Source organism: Eurosta solidaginis, chromosome 5 (genome assembly GCF_040869045.1).
Source record: "Eurosta solidaginis isolate ZX-2024a chromosome 5, ASM4086904v1, whole genome shotgun sequence".
Taxonomy (NCBI): Eukaryota; Metazoa; Arthropoda; class Insecta; order Diptera; family Tephritidae; genus Eurosta; species Eurosta solidaginis.
In genome coordinates this window covers 140734423-140749674 of record NC_090323.1, presented here as the reverse complement: position 1 = coordinate 140749674, position 15252 = coordinate 140734423, and the positions used below count along the sequence as shown (strand labels likewise).

The window sequence follows — 15252 nt, the reverse complement described above, 5'->3', positions numbered from 1 at the left end:
AAATCGCCCAACAGTTTCAGCGAGTAATCCAAAGGTTAAGACACCATCCTTTGACGGTTCTGTTCCTTTTCAGGTCTTTAAGCTACAGTTTGAGAAGACCGCAGCAGTGAACCAATGGAATGCTGAAGATAAAGTTGCAGCTCTGTTCGTGGCACTGAAAGGGCCTGCCGCGGAAATCTTACAGACTATTCCAGAGTACGGTGGTGGCTGCTGTAGAACGAAAGTACGGAAGAGAGCACAGGAAACAGATGTATCAAATAGAATTGCAAAGCCGTCACCAAAAAGCGAATGAGACCTTGCAAGAGTTTGCTTCGGATGTTGAAAGGTTGGCTCATTTGGCAAATGCGGACGCACCCGTGGAGTACACCGAGAGGGTAAAAATCCAGAGTTTTATAAACGGCATACGGGACGTAGAAACGAAGCGAGCGACATATGCAAACCCAAAACCCACATTCGCAGAAACGGTGTCACAAGCTCTGATTCAGGAAACAGCGTCGCTTCTGTGTAAGGCAGTTTTCAGAGCACGCCGTGTGGAAGTAGAAAGGCCAGAGTGGGTAGACGCAATATTGGAGGCGCTGAAAGGATCGCAAAAGCGGAGTGAAAAAGTTATAAAATGCTTCAAATGCGGAAAGTCCGCTCACACTGCATGTCATTGCGATCTTGGTCCCAACAATGCGGGTGGCCGTAAACGCAAAGCTGGAGGAAATGAGCAAGAGCGTGTCGGATGTAAAGAACGAAAACTTGCCTCGGCTATTGAATGTCCTGTGTTATCTGTGTCGCAAATTGGAAGGAAATCAAGCAGTTTTACCGTCAGAGGGAATGTGGATGGCAAGGAGTGTGAAGTCTTAATTGGGAAGGTCAAGGTTTTACACAAATTCGTTGTGGCGGAGATTGTTGATGAAGTTATATTGGGAGTAGATTTCTTGGATGACCATGACATCAAGATCGATATGCAGAGAAGGGTGATGCATTATGAGAACCAAGATGTGCCACTTAACTTCAGTTTGGAAAAAGGGTTCAGCAGTAAGCGAGTGCTGGTGGAGAAGACTCGACAAAGGCCACGAGAGTCAAAAGGAAAGGTTGATGGATCGAAAGTGCCAGATAAAGCGAAATCAAAAGTACTTGCGAGAAAAAGACCGGCATCGGCCAACCCTAATGGATGCACTAAAATGACTGAAAGAATTTTTCAGATAGAATGCAAGGATGGTTTCAAGCCAGCGCGCACTTCTGTTGGGAAACGTCGGAATGATACTGAGTATGTGAAGCCAATCCGTCAAGAACAAGCTCAACAAAGTAGTTCTTCATTGGCCAAGCAACAGAGTGCGAGAGAACGATCCAGAATAATGAGTAGTAAGATGAGACACATGTACGACAAGGAAAATAATTCGGAAGGTTTCCGGGAGGGAGATTTCGTACTGCTATACAACCCTCACCGGCGGAAAGGTGTTCCATCCAAATATCGGTGCAGTTGGGAAGGCCCGTACAGAGTTGTGAAGACGATCAGTGATGTCATCTACCGCATACAAGCAATTGGGAAATCACGAAATAGAAGAGTGGTACATTTGGCGATGCTAGCAGCGTTTAGATCGAGAGATTTGTCTGATCGGGACGATCAGACTTAGGTGGAGGGCAGTATAACGAATGTTAGCAGCACTGAGCGATGCTATCGTCTCTAAGCCGATGCTAAGCAGTGACGTGAATTCACATCAATAATTCAATCATTATGTATCTACATAAACGAAACAATAATTGCGTCTACATATATGTACCATGTACGTATACGAGCAGCGGAGAGTCAATGCACAAACACATGCATATATCTGAGATACTCCTGAAAGTATGCAATGAGAAAAACTATAAAATTGTGCAATTGTAGTTACAGCTGAGAAGTTTGAGAGCTGCTGGACTAGTAGATTCTGGAAGCGCCTAGAAGATGCGAACGTTGAAATCTAATAGTATAAAAGGCGGAAATTGTAGAGGCGCTGGAATTCAGTTTGATTTGAGGGCAATTTAGTCGCCACTTCTTCGTATGCGCATTTCTCTGCGCTCCCTTTTGGAATGCATCAATTTCGTCATTACTATAAAGGCCATCTTGCTCACAGCAATCCAACAATCTATTTGTCCCCAAATTCGTGGAACTAAATTCCTAATGGAAGGTTCCTCTCCAAAAACTCTGTTTACAGACAGTCTTTCGCCGTGAAAACGAGGGCAGTGAAACAGTACATGTTCTGCGCTTTCCAATTCGGATGGACAGCTTGGACAGAAAGTATGCTCCTCTACCCCACGCTTATGTAGATATTCCTTGAAGCCACCGTGCCCGCTCAATATCTGTGTGAGATGGTAATTTAGTTCGCCGTGTTTTCGCTCGTACCATTTCGCTATATTCGGGACTAGCATGAAGGTCCAACGCTCTTTTCTCGAATCTTCCCACCGTTCTTGCCACCTAACTATTGTTCGTGACCTTGCACTTTTCTTAGCATCTTCAGATGATCGGCTGAATCCAATGCCATACAGATCGGCCATTTCACCTGAGAGTAGATCTACTGGGATTTTCCTGGATAAAACATGGATCGCGTCATCGGAACACCACATGCTATTCGTATAGCAGTAATGCGGTAGGCTGCTAGTATATCTTTTTGGTGGACCATTTTAGATCTGTGCCATACTGGTAAAGCATATAATATTATAGAGCTGGTTACGTTGGATAATAGCTAACGGTTAGCTTCGCTTGGGCCACCGATGTTGGGCATTATTCGCGTTAGGGTTCCACTAACTCTAGAAACTTTCTCCCCCACCGCCCTGAAGTGCTCCCTAAAAGTTAGTTTTGAGTCAATGATTACTCCTAGATATTTCAAGGAGGACTTTGAATTTATTTGATAATCTCCTATGGTTAGGACCAACTCATCCACAGTCCGCTTTGAGCTCATCAGAACCACTCATCAGAACCCCATGTTCGTCAACCATTCCTTTATTCTTCCCACGGCGTCATTACATAATGCTTGGAGCAGATCAAGTTTCTTGGCCACTGCTACTACGACAATATGTGCATTGCCGACAATTTCCGTGCCTCCGGGAAGGTAGATTTTTAGCACCCCGTCATACATCGCATTCCAAAGAGTTGAACCTAGAACAGATCCCTGAGGGACACCGCCCGTGGTGTTGTGCTTTCCTAGTCCCTCATCTGTATCAAAAGGGAGTGCTTTGTCGCTTAGATAGCCACGAATTATTCGGAGCAGGTACGGAACTTGTCTTGGGACACCCAAAGTGCACTCACGCTTCTCATGGCTCCAGCGGGTTAGCGGATTCCTAGAACTTAAGCCACTTGCTGCTTCTAGATCTGACAGCTGTCAGCTGGAGTCTTAGCCTGGCAAGCGCAGGGCACGAGCACAGAACGTAATCCATCGTTTCCTCCTCCAACCCGCACTTCCTACATCTGCTATCACTGACCAAGCCTAATTTAAAGGCATGTGACGCCAGAAGGCAGTGTCCAGTAAGAATACCCGTCTTGAGTCTAGTCTACAGTTTAATGATAATGAAAATATAAGAATCAGTGTTTATGAATAACATATTTTAATTAATCTCTTACAACAACCTGATCGGTGGCTACATCGCCATTTAGGTAGTGTGGTGTTCCACCTTGTATAAACGTAGGTACTGTATGTGCTCGACCGTGCAAATTGACATTAGCAGTAACATTATTTACATAAACATAGCTTGGTATTTGGTCAATATAGCATACATTGGTCCAGTTCGGTGTGCACCAGCCACTGGTACAAATACTTTTGAATGCATAGCTTTCATATAGGATGGATGTCCAGCAGTGCTCCGGTTGTGCCAATATGTATCGGGCTGCTCCGTCTCTTGGTACGGCTGTATAGGTATAGGCGGGTGCAATGTATTACTAGTCTGCTCAAGATCGTATGGTACATAGATGGCTAGAAGACGCCAGAGGGGATTGGAGCCAGAGTTTTCGGACCCAGAGCCAAATTATCAGTACCTCTAAAAGCACATCCGAGCATTTTCCAAGCGTAAGTATTCGCCATAAGTTAGTGCGCTAAGCTGAAGCTTCAGCGCTGATACCCCAATGAAATAATTGCCATAATCAGTCAGACAGTCAGTCTCCACTAAAGGCATTTGCGGCGTTCGAAATAAAGTCAGCACTGGTCCTTCAGTGCGTAGAAAAGCTGAATCAATTAGGGACACACAACGTAGTACTGTTGCCCTGGGTCCTAGGCCACAGGGGAGTGAAGGGTAATGAGCAGGCGGACTCAGTGTTTAATTTGTTCCGTCTCTCCCACAAATTGTCAACCTCCCAGCGGGTCTGCGCCATACTCTCCTCTTCCTGGAAGGTATCGACCCCAATCCGGGTCCTTCCCCCGACCCCGGTACTGAGAAATGGGTTTGCTGCGTTTGCCGGAAAAGAATCTTTTTAGGACGGTCATATATATAAGGGCCTGAAATATTTCAATGAACTTCCTAATCACATAAAAAGTAGTAATAACTTCAATACTTTTAAAAATAGTTTATTGGAGCATTGTAAAACCCTTCCAATAAGATTAAGTTTTTCTCTTATTTTTTACATGATATATCCGATACTGGAGCGCGAAAAGGGAATGGTAATATTGGAAGCAGCAAAATACAATGCATCCGGCCCTATGGAAAAGAAAATCTGTCGCCACCTGTAACTCCAAACAGTTAAACAAAGTAATTTCGCTGGAATTCGGTATTTTCAGCCGATACTTACTGTTGCTGATCGGAATCACTCGCATTACATTATGAGGAAATACGGCACCTGAGAACACAGCCGTATGAAGCTAAAAAACACAAGCATGTCTTCAGTGAACTCCACAAACAGGCGTCGGACCTCTATGCCGGTGATTCCTGTACTCAAAGAACAAAACTAGCAGAGGAGGAACGCACTCTCCCTAAGGAAACGCGAGTAGTCACTCTCAACTTCGATCTGGATACCGTAACAGGTTAAACTCTTACCTATCCTGAATCAACCACGACATACAAAACATTGTCCTGCTTGTAATGTGTCCCTACATGACACCAACCATCTCTTTAACTGTATTGTGGAACAAACGCCTCTAACACTCCTCTCATTATGGTCCACCCCTGTTGAAACAGAAAGTTTCTTTGGACTCCCGTTAGAGGACATTGATGACAATTTGTGATCGGTCGCACCTATTGGATGGGGCGAGGCACTGCTACAACAACAACAGCAGGCGGACAATACGGAAAGAGAGGCAGCAACAGCATGACCCATCGATCCCGAGCCGTTCTTACCAGTTGGCCCACAGGGGCATTTATTAGCAGAAGGGAGGGAAAAGGGAGAACAATGGCGCAATATGCCAGGCCTGAGTCAATCTAAGTTACTGTTAGGGGGTTACAGCACAACTCGATATAGGGCATTAATAGGCCTCTCAAAAAGATAACCTAAGAACCCTAACGGCTATTCTTACAAGACACTGTAGACTGAACAGTCACATGCAAAAGCTGGGTATAATATCGAACAATACATACCGATTTTGTGATGGATCAGCAGACGGTGGACCATATCCTTCTAGATTGCGGCGCAATTTCAAGACGTAGGGCTAAGTTTATGGGCTCACCATGGCCAAAGCATTCCCACATTTAATCCCTCAAGCCAAGAACACTGCTGGGGTTCATCAAGGAAGTCGGCTAGGATGAGGTGCTGTGAAGGAGATGTGCAAGTCACTGTGCAATCCTCAATAAATTATTATCTATCTACGTTCCGGTAACAAGCACCATTGTGGTACTAGCCCGACCATCTCAGGAACTATTGATATGACTACATTAAACCTTCTAGGGATTGAATATTAATAATGACCGCAATGCGAAAATCTGCTAAAATGAACCATTATCCATGGAATGCTCGATATATAACTTTCCACGTTTTGAAACAGTGATGAAAGGAGCAAAATTTACTAAAATTTTAACTGGCTGTGGGTAGTAAGGTGTTGATGTCCTCTCTTAACGCAATGTAATGACAACTGCTATGCAGGGAAAATGACAAAAATCTTGCAAATCTACTGATAATAATTAATGAATTCCTCCCCTTCTATGCAGTTCTATGCATACATACATATGTATTTTTCTCTCCAAACGCTAATTAAAAAAATTAATTGGTTTTCACATGAACTTCGAACTCTGTCGTATTTGCATTCTTCAGTTGATTATCAACAAAAGCATGACAAATTATCACTAAAAAATTCATACATGTTGCTTATATATTTATGGCCAATGTAACTCAGGTAGATAAGCTACAAGTTATGCAAAATAAAGCTATGAGATTTATATTAAACATGAGGTATGATACTCCCATTAATAACATGATAGAAGCACTAAACTGGTTGAGTATAAAACAGCTCATATTCTAACACAGTATGAAATTTGTATTTAATATTAAGGACGGTAAATTACCAACATACCTGGGCGAAAAGCTTAGATATGTAAATGATGCACATTCATACGTAATCAGAGAAAACAATAATTTTAGATTACCTCTTTTCAAAACAGAAGTGGATAAGCAAAATATATTTTATAAGGGCCTGAAATATTTCAATGAACTTCCTAATCACATAAAAAGTAGTAATAACTTCAATACCTTTAAAAAAAGTTTATTGGAGCATTGTAAAACCCTTCCAATAAGATAAAGTTTTTTTTCTTTTATTTTTTACATGACATACCGATACTGGAGCGCGAAAAGGGAATGGTAATACTGGTAGCAGCAAAATACAATGCACCCGGCCCTAAGGAAAAGAAAATCCGTCGCCACCTGTAACTCCAGACAGTTCCAACAACAAATTTCGCTGGAATTCGGTATTTTCAGCCTATATTTACTGTTGCTGATCGTGATCACTCGCATTCCGACAGCATTAATATAACAATAAAATTATATGATGTGTAACCAAAATAAGGTCAAACAAAAGTTGGAGCAGGTGGGATTGGAAACACGTCCTTTTCAACCTCCCAATATATTTTGAGATGTGCTGATTGGAATCTTCATGCGTTCCGACAACGTCTTTACTAAACAAAGTTGAGGGATGATTGGGTACACTTCAATTTCCAACATCCAAAGACATGTTTAGCTGTGTTGATCGGAGACCAATACATTCCGACAGCTTAAAATACAAATATAATTGAAAAATATAAGTTCCAAATTTTGTTGCCTTAAGCTGGGAGCCCTGGAGGATTGGAAGCGCGTCCTTTCCAACCTTCCTTAAATGACTGGCTCCCAGACTCGTCCGTTTGTTACGCCAGTAAATATGCTGATCGGAATCACATGGAATGCCATGCAGCATATTCAATAGCAATAAATGATATAATAATGAATTGTACTTAGTAGTTTAAGTTTTAGGCCTAAACAGCCGTAATAATAAATAAATTAAATTAAATTAAATTTACTTACCCTTTCTGGTGCGATGATTCCTGGACAATCGGGCCTGACTAGACGCGATTTTTTTGCCTTAAGAGAGCGTGCTTAACGCGAACCATGTCATGTTATGGCACACCTTTGGTGCTGCAAAAAATTAAAGACATTTCTGCTTCTAATGCTTCTAGGATAGCAGCAGCAGCTCCCGGTGGCGCCACATAAATAACAGTTGCATGCCGATCAGTTGCCTTTTTTGCTCCGGCTACCTATTCAATTTTAATTCACATTACATAATCTATTATTGCAATTTTTAATCAATACAAATTACCGAAGCAAATACTGGCAAACCAAGATGCGTATTTCCACCCTTTTTTAAGGAAATACATCCAACCAGTTTGGTACCGTATTCCAAAGCATGTTGGTTGTAAAGTACCTTGTATCCTTGGCAAATGACACGTGAGTCTGCATTTAATTGTTGATTTCCTCTGATTTTGGCATATTCTGAGCTGAATCGCAACCCGGCGTAGATGCTATCTATTAGAATAATATAACATTTTTTTTATTATTTAAAAATGCACATACGTATGAATGAAAATCAGGAAGTAAATAATGTTGTTGTTGTTGTAGCGATAAGGACACTCCCCGTTATCGACTTTGTTGGTCCTTTGCCGGATGCAGATCGGGTATATTCCGGGAACCATTAAGGTACTAGCCCGACCATATCGGGAGCGTTTTAGTATGACTGAAACCTTGTAGGCCATCCCGTCGATTTTCTACAATTTAATGTGGTAACGATTTAAAAGACGGTGCACCACCTAATTTTTTTCAAAAATTATCAAACGTGGAATCAAAAGACGCGCCTCGAGCTCCGTTTTTATTATTATTTGATATTTTTAAATTAGGTGGTGCACCGTCTTGTAAAACGTTACCCTTAATATTATTTTGGGCGAAGGCCGCCAACGCAAAAAGATGGTCTCTGCAACAAAATTTTTAATTTCCGTCACATGTCACAACTAAAATTAACTTAATGTTATTTTGGGCGAAGGCCGCCAACGCAAAAAGGTGTTCTCTGCAACAAAATTTTTAATTTCCGTCACATGTCACAACTAAAAGCACAAGATATTTTTCGTTGTAAACAATGACATTTTTTCTCCGTTTCAAAGTTTCCCGGAATAATTAATGAACTGTCAATTCGATGACAGCATGAAACGTCGATGTGTTAGTGGAGAGCGAAAAAAGCTTTGAATGTGTGGGTGAACTAGTTACCTCCGTCTTGTAGAGACATATGCACGTACACGCAGCGGAGAGAAAACGCACAAACACATGCATATATTTTATCTGAGATGCTCACAAAAGTATGCAATAATTTGTGCAAGTATCACTCACATATACACGCGCATATGTAGTTATAGCTAGTGAACGAGTAAATTCTAGAAATAGAAGGCCTAGAAGTATGCGAACGAGACATTACAGAGTATATAAAGCTGAGAATCAGCAATGATTTTGACTTAAGCACGCTATCTGTCGAGAAGTAGTAGTATTGTGAAGTACTTGAATAAAGTCCATTTTGCATTATTGAATAGTGGAGTGATTTATTCAACAGTTTAGTGATTCGAACGTTAGTAGAAGGTTGCAAATAAGAGGAATTTCAGTAAATTCGTTACAATTGGTGTCGGAAGAGGAATTGTTGAATAAATTCCGAAGATTTTGAATACAAAAAGGACATGGCAAAGTGGAGTGAATTGAAGATCCAGCAACTGAAAAAGGAGTTGGAGAGCCGTGGATTGAATACAACCGGCAATAAACTCGAACTTCAGGCACGACTACGAGAGGCTATGGAATTGGAAGGAGTTACAACAACAAAAATTGAAGACAAAAACGAAACATCGCAGACAGTTAACAGCACAGATTTGAACATGATATTAGCTGCAATATCTGCACAAACACCGACAGTAACATAAATGTCGTCGCAAATGTCATCTCAACTGGAAGAACAGAAGATGTTGCAGAACGCCCTGTGTTCAATAATTTTAGTAGTAAATTTCATGATCTGGTAACCTTGAAATGTAAACTCGCCACTGTCTGCCAAGTCCCATTTTGTAATGTTTGCGCCTAATTGGCATCTCTATATGTAATCATATCAAACGTCAATTAGTGGCATTGGCAGCACTGACTGTCAGCTGTCAATGGCTACTTCCGTCTATCTAAAAAGTAATTAAACAAAGAAAAACAAGTGCAAGTGTTCTTTATAATCGGATATAATCCTCGCGTAAGTAAACCTTACAACCCGCAACCCGCATTTTAACGCTAACATTTTGGTCCATCAACCCGGATCGCGCAATATTTCCGCAAAATACAGTCCACATCGCTTTAATTAAAACATTTCATAAAAACCCGCAAATAAAAAATGTCTTCGTTGAAAGTTCGCCATTCTGCTTTAAATGCATTAAAGCGGCATTTGCAATCGAGCAAAGCCGATTCGCTTGCAGTCAATGTAGAGGCTACAACCACATATTTGCAATTGCTAGAGGAGCAGTGGGCACGTTTCTGCAAAGCACAAGAAGATGTGGAGGTTTCGTGTTTCGACGAAAACACAGAAGTAGAAGAGCAGGCACGAATTCAAGGCGAGGAGTGGTATTTGATCGCTAAATCAAATTTTAAGCGCATTCTTGCGCCGCAAAAGCAACCAACTCCTACAGTAACTCCGACTGCACCTGCACGCATGCCGCTACCGAAGTTACAGTTACCATCCTTTAGTGGCGATCCAACAAAATGGATCACTTTTCATGACGCATTCTGTTCACTAGCGAATTCCAATGCAAGTTTGTCGGACGGACAGCAGTTGCAATACTTGCGCAATTGTTTAAATGATGAAGCATTGGAGTTAGTAGTTTTGCTGTAAGCGACAGCAACTACAGTGAAGCTTGGGATATGCTGACAGCACGCTATAAAGTTATGCGTATCATAGTGGACAGCCATATAAAAGCATTATCATCGATCGAAAAGGCATCGAAAGACTCCGCAAAAGCAATTAAACACGTTTTAAATTTAACATTGCAGCACGTTGGTGCGCTACGTACCCTCAAACGCCCAGTTGAATTTTGGGATGATTGGCTTGTCTATTTGACTGTTTCGAAATTAGCCTATGAAACGCGAAAACAGTGGGAATTATCGCTTGTAGCCGACGATGTGCCATCGTTTACATCGCTTCGAGATTTTTTGGAAACGCGAGCCCGCTCTTTGGAGATGGTGCCCGCTGCCGCAAACGCACGTACAACTGCAAAGAACGTTTTGCATACAACATGCAACCAATTAGTACCAAAAAATCATCCATCATCAAAAACCGCTAAAACCACATCGTGTACATACTGCAAAGGTGAGCATCGAATCTACACTTGCGAAAAATTCAACCAACTCGCCGCGAGAGCAAAGCTATCCACAATCAAATCAGATGGTGCATGTCTAAACTGCCTTAGTAAAGGACATGTTTTCGCTAACTGCCGCAGCTCGTCATCGTGCCGCATATGCCAACGCCGCCACCACACCGGCCGCTGGCAGCCAGCCAGGGCACTGTTCGACAACGGCTCACATGCTTTGTTCATCACGGAGCCCTGCGTTCAACGACTTCATTTACCACGAAATACGTCATCAGCTTGTGTCACGGGAATTGGATCCGTACAAGGAGGTCGCACAAAGGGTGAGGTTAAGTTATCCATAGCGCCAAAGTCACTAAACTCTTAATTTCACGTGAGTACGCTTATTTTATCTAAAATTACTAACGACCTACCAACAAACGCCTTGTCCGAATCACGGTGGCCGCATGTCAGTGGCTTGCCGCTTGCTGACCCTAACTATTTCAAACCTGGTCCGATAGATGTCTTGATTGGCATGGACGAAATGGACAAGTTTTTACTCTACGGCCTAAAAAAGGGTGAAAATGGCACACCGATGGCACAGAACACCGTGTTTGGGTGGGTGCTGTTTGGCAACGCGACTCCCTCACAAATAAAACCCCGGGTAATCTCAACGCATTATTGTAATACGCAACTAACTGACCTCCTCGCTAAGTTTTGGGAGCTGGAAGAGCTACCACCTAGAAAGTTTTACACGCCCGAAGAGTTATATTGTGAGAAGTTATTCGACGATACAGCACAGCGCGCAACTGACGGCCGATTTATTGTACGTTTACCGCTGAAACCCGAGGTGTTGATTGGTGAGTCGCGTAACGCAGCCGTTCGGGCATTGTTGCGAATGGAAAGCAGGTTCGCCACCAACAAAGACCTTCACGAAGAGTACTGCAAATTTATGAAGGAGCTTCTTGACTTGGGTCATATCGAGCTAGCTACTCCAACAACGCAAACCGCATACTATATGCCACATCACGCCGTGGTAAAAGAAACAAGTTCCACTACTAAGCTTAGGGTCGTATTCAACGCGTCAATGAAGACGTCGTCAGGTCACTCGTTAAACGACGTGCTAATGGTTGGTCCTCTCTTCCTGATTTTAGTCCGCTTCCGCACTCATCGCTATGGTATAACTGCGGACATCGAGAATATGTATCGACAGGTCTACGTCGATAAACGGGACGTCGACTATCAACGCATTGTATGGCGTGAGCAGTCATCGCAGCCAATACGCGACTATCGTCTATTAAGGGTTATTTATGAGGTAGCATCCGCTTCTCATCTCGCTGTCAAATCGTTGCATCGCTCGGCACAACAAGCTGGCGCGTTATATCAAAATATCGCAAATATCGTTACGTCAGATTTTTACATGGATGACTTGCTCTCCGGCTCCGACTCTTTCCAAGAACTGACAGCGCTTCAACGTAACATCTCACACGTCTTATCTCAGTGTGGATTCGAGCTCCGGAAGTGGGCAACAAATTGCAAGCCATTGAGACAACAGATGCCGCATGCGTCTACACAGGTGTCCCATCTCTTGACTGATGGAAGCGATATCCGAACTCTAGGATGTATATGGCACACGGATACCGACTCTCTTGCGATAGCCTTCAATATAGAGCCACTCCAGTGCGAATTAACAAAACGCATTTTTCTCTCCGATACCAGCAAGATTTTCGACCCTCTCGGCCTCATATCTCCATGCACCATTCGCTCAAAAATTAGGTTGCAAAGAATTTGGCGTTGTAATGTCGATTGGGATGAGTTAGTTCCGCCTGAGATAGCTACAGATTGGTTAACGCATAGAAAAGAGCTGGCCATGCTTTCATCGCTGGCTTGGTACTAGTCCAAACGCCGACACAGAGTTCCATGTTTTCACTGACGCATCAGAGGCTGCCTATGCAGCCGCTATTTACTGCCGCACTCAGTCATCGGACGACGAGATAAACGTCGTGCTCATTGCTGCGAAAACCAAAGTATCTCCGCTAAAAACAACTTCGTTACCTCGTCTGGAACTCTGCGCAGCTCATCTAGGCGCTAAACTCGTCGGCCTAATTCAACAAAGTTTTGGTCACAAACTTGAAAAGCTGTACGCGTGGTCAGACTCAACGATAACGTTAGCATGGCTGCAATCAAATCCAAATCGTTGGGCAACGTTCATTGCAAATCGTGTTGCCGATGTACAAGAAGTCTTGCCGTCATCGCATTGGAGACACGTCATCTCAGAGCATAACCCTGCCGATTGCGCTTCTCGTGGTCTCACACCTGCATAGCTCCTAGATCACCGCTCATGGTGGCAGGAGCCACACTGGCTATCCGAAACCGATCGTTTTTGGACGCAGCACATAACGAAACATACTACGAATTTGGAACTGAAATCAATCATCAATCATCAATCATGTAACGCAAACGCACGAAGATTGGGATTTACTAACGAAATTTGACTCTTACAACAAACTCAAACGAGTGACCGCACATATACTTCGCTTCATAAACAACGCTCGCATATCTGCTCAGAAGTTGAGTGCACACGAACGGCTGTCCGGATCGTTAACCTGCTCTGAAATCCGCAAAGCCGAATTATCTTTGGTAAGATATTCCCAAGCTAACGTTTTCCAACAAGAAATTTCTAATTGCAGGTCAGGGAAGCCAATACCGATACGTAGTAGCCTCGTTCGTCATCAGCCGTTTTTAGACGACGCAGGCATTTTACGAGTAGGAGGTCCAATTAAGAACGCATCGTGCACGAACGATATAAAACATCCGATTATTTTGCCTAAAAATTCACCGCTCTCTGAAGCAATAGCCGCTGAAACTCACATCGGTATGTTGCACGCTAGCCCGCAAATGATGCAAGCTGCTATACAACGTAAATTTTGGATCCCTGGCATTCGCAATTTAGTTCGGGGTACATACCACCATTGCGTACGATGCAAACGCTGAACCGCAAACCGCTACAGCAGCAGATGTCCGATCTACCACCTAGTCGCGTTACAAGTACGCGATGCTTCCTTCAAAGTGCGGTCGATTTTGCCGGCCCATATAACGTAAAATTTACTCATGGTAGAGGCGCGAAATCAACAAAGGCGTACATTTGCTTATTTATATGTATGAGCACAGGCGCCATGTACCTAGAATTGGCCGGAGACCTCACGTCTGTAAGCTTTATCGCCCCATTCATACGTTTCACCAACCGAAGAGGACATTGTTCTCCGACAATGGCACGAACTTTGTCGGTGCCGAAAGGGAGCTACGTGCCGCGTTTGAAAGGTGCGTTAACGACGACAAGTTGGCATCTTACTTCGCCAACACCCAAGTCACCTGGCATTTTAACCCTCCAAGTGCTCCACACATGGGCGGCTATTTGGAGGCTGGAATTAAGCGCATAAAGCATCATTTGAAACGCGTACTAGACTCCGCGTTACTATCTTACGAAGAGTTTTCAACAGTCCTAACCGAGGTGGAAGCATGCGTCAATTCTCGACCACTCTGCTGGATACGTTCTGACATACAAGACTTAGAAGTGCTAACACCTTGGCAATTTATGATCGGCGAACCAATAAAGGGGTTACCGGAGCTTGACACAGAACCTTTCAAGGGCAACCTTCATCAGCGGTGGCAAGCAATCACAGCAATAAGGCAGCACTTCTGGAAGCGATGGCGAGACGAATATCTCGCGAATCTTCAGCGACGATCGAAGTGGGTTCGTCCAACGCAAAACCTACAACGAGATGATGTCGTAGTTATACACGACAACAACGCTCCGCCCACTAAATGGAAACTTGGTCGAGTTCTCGACAGCTATACCGGCTCAGATGATCGCGTACGAATTGTCAACCTACGAACATCCGAAGGAGAGCTGCTAAGACCTATTGCGAAGCTATCATTATTACCAACAAAAACAGACATTTTTCACTTTGAATTTTATTGATGTAAACTTTAAATACTTTGTACCTTTTTCTAATTTTGAACGGTCGTTCAAGGCGGCCAGCATGTTTGCGCCTAACTGGCATCTCTATATGTAATCATATCAAACAACAATTAGTGGCATTGGCAGCACTGACTGTCAGCTGTCAATGGCTACTTCCGTCTATCTAAAAAGTAATTAAACAAAGAAAAATAAGTGCAAGTGTTCTTTATAATCGGATATAATCCTCGCGTAAGTAAACCTTACCACCCGCAACCCGCATTTTAACGCTAACATGTAATATGAAAAACCGCCATTCGTTGGCAAGCAGTCGGATAAGGCACACAGCGGTAAGTAGAAAATTTGTCATTTTGTCATTTGTAATGTGATTTTACTAATTTGTAACCTGATTTAGAAATAAACCACCCAACCTACCATCTAATAAAACAACATCAATTGTTCACAACTGGGTGCGTTAAATTCGCAAGCCTGAGCCAACGACATCAAACTTTATTTCGCTACAAACTTTATTTCGCTTTTGA

At 43.1% G+C, this 15252-nt stretch overlaps 1 protein-coding gene across 1 annotated transcript in view; it reads right to left on the bottom strand.

The window, feature by feature from the left end:
* Positions 1-14872, bottom strand: part of LOC137251998 (putative nuclease HARBI1) — a 29730-nt gene extending 14858 nt beyond the window's left edge. The window contains exons 1-3 of the mRNA XM_067787120.1: positions 14758-14872; positions 7728-7933; positions 7436-7665 (exon numbers count right to left, since the gene is read on the bottom strand). The gene's annotated coding sequence lies outside the window, so the exon portion shown is untranslated. The remainder of the gene's footprint in view (positions 1-7435; positions 7666-7727; positions 7934-14757) is intronic.
* Between the last annotated feature and the right edge of the window lie 380 nt (positions 14873-15252).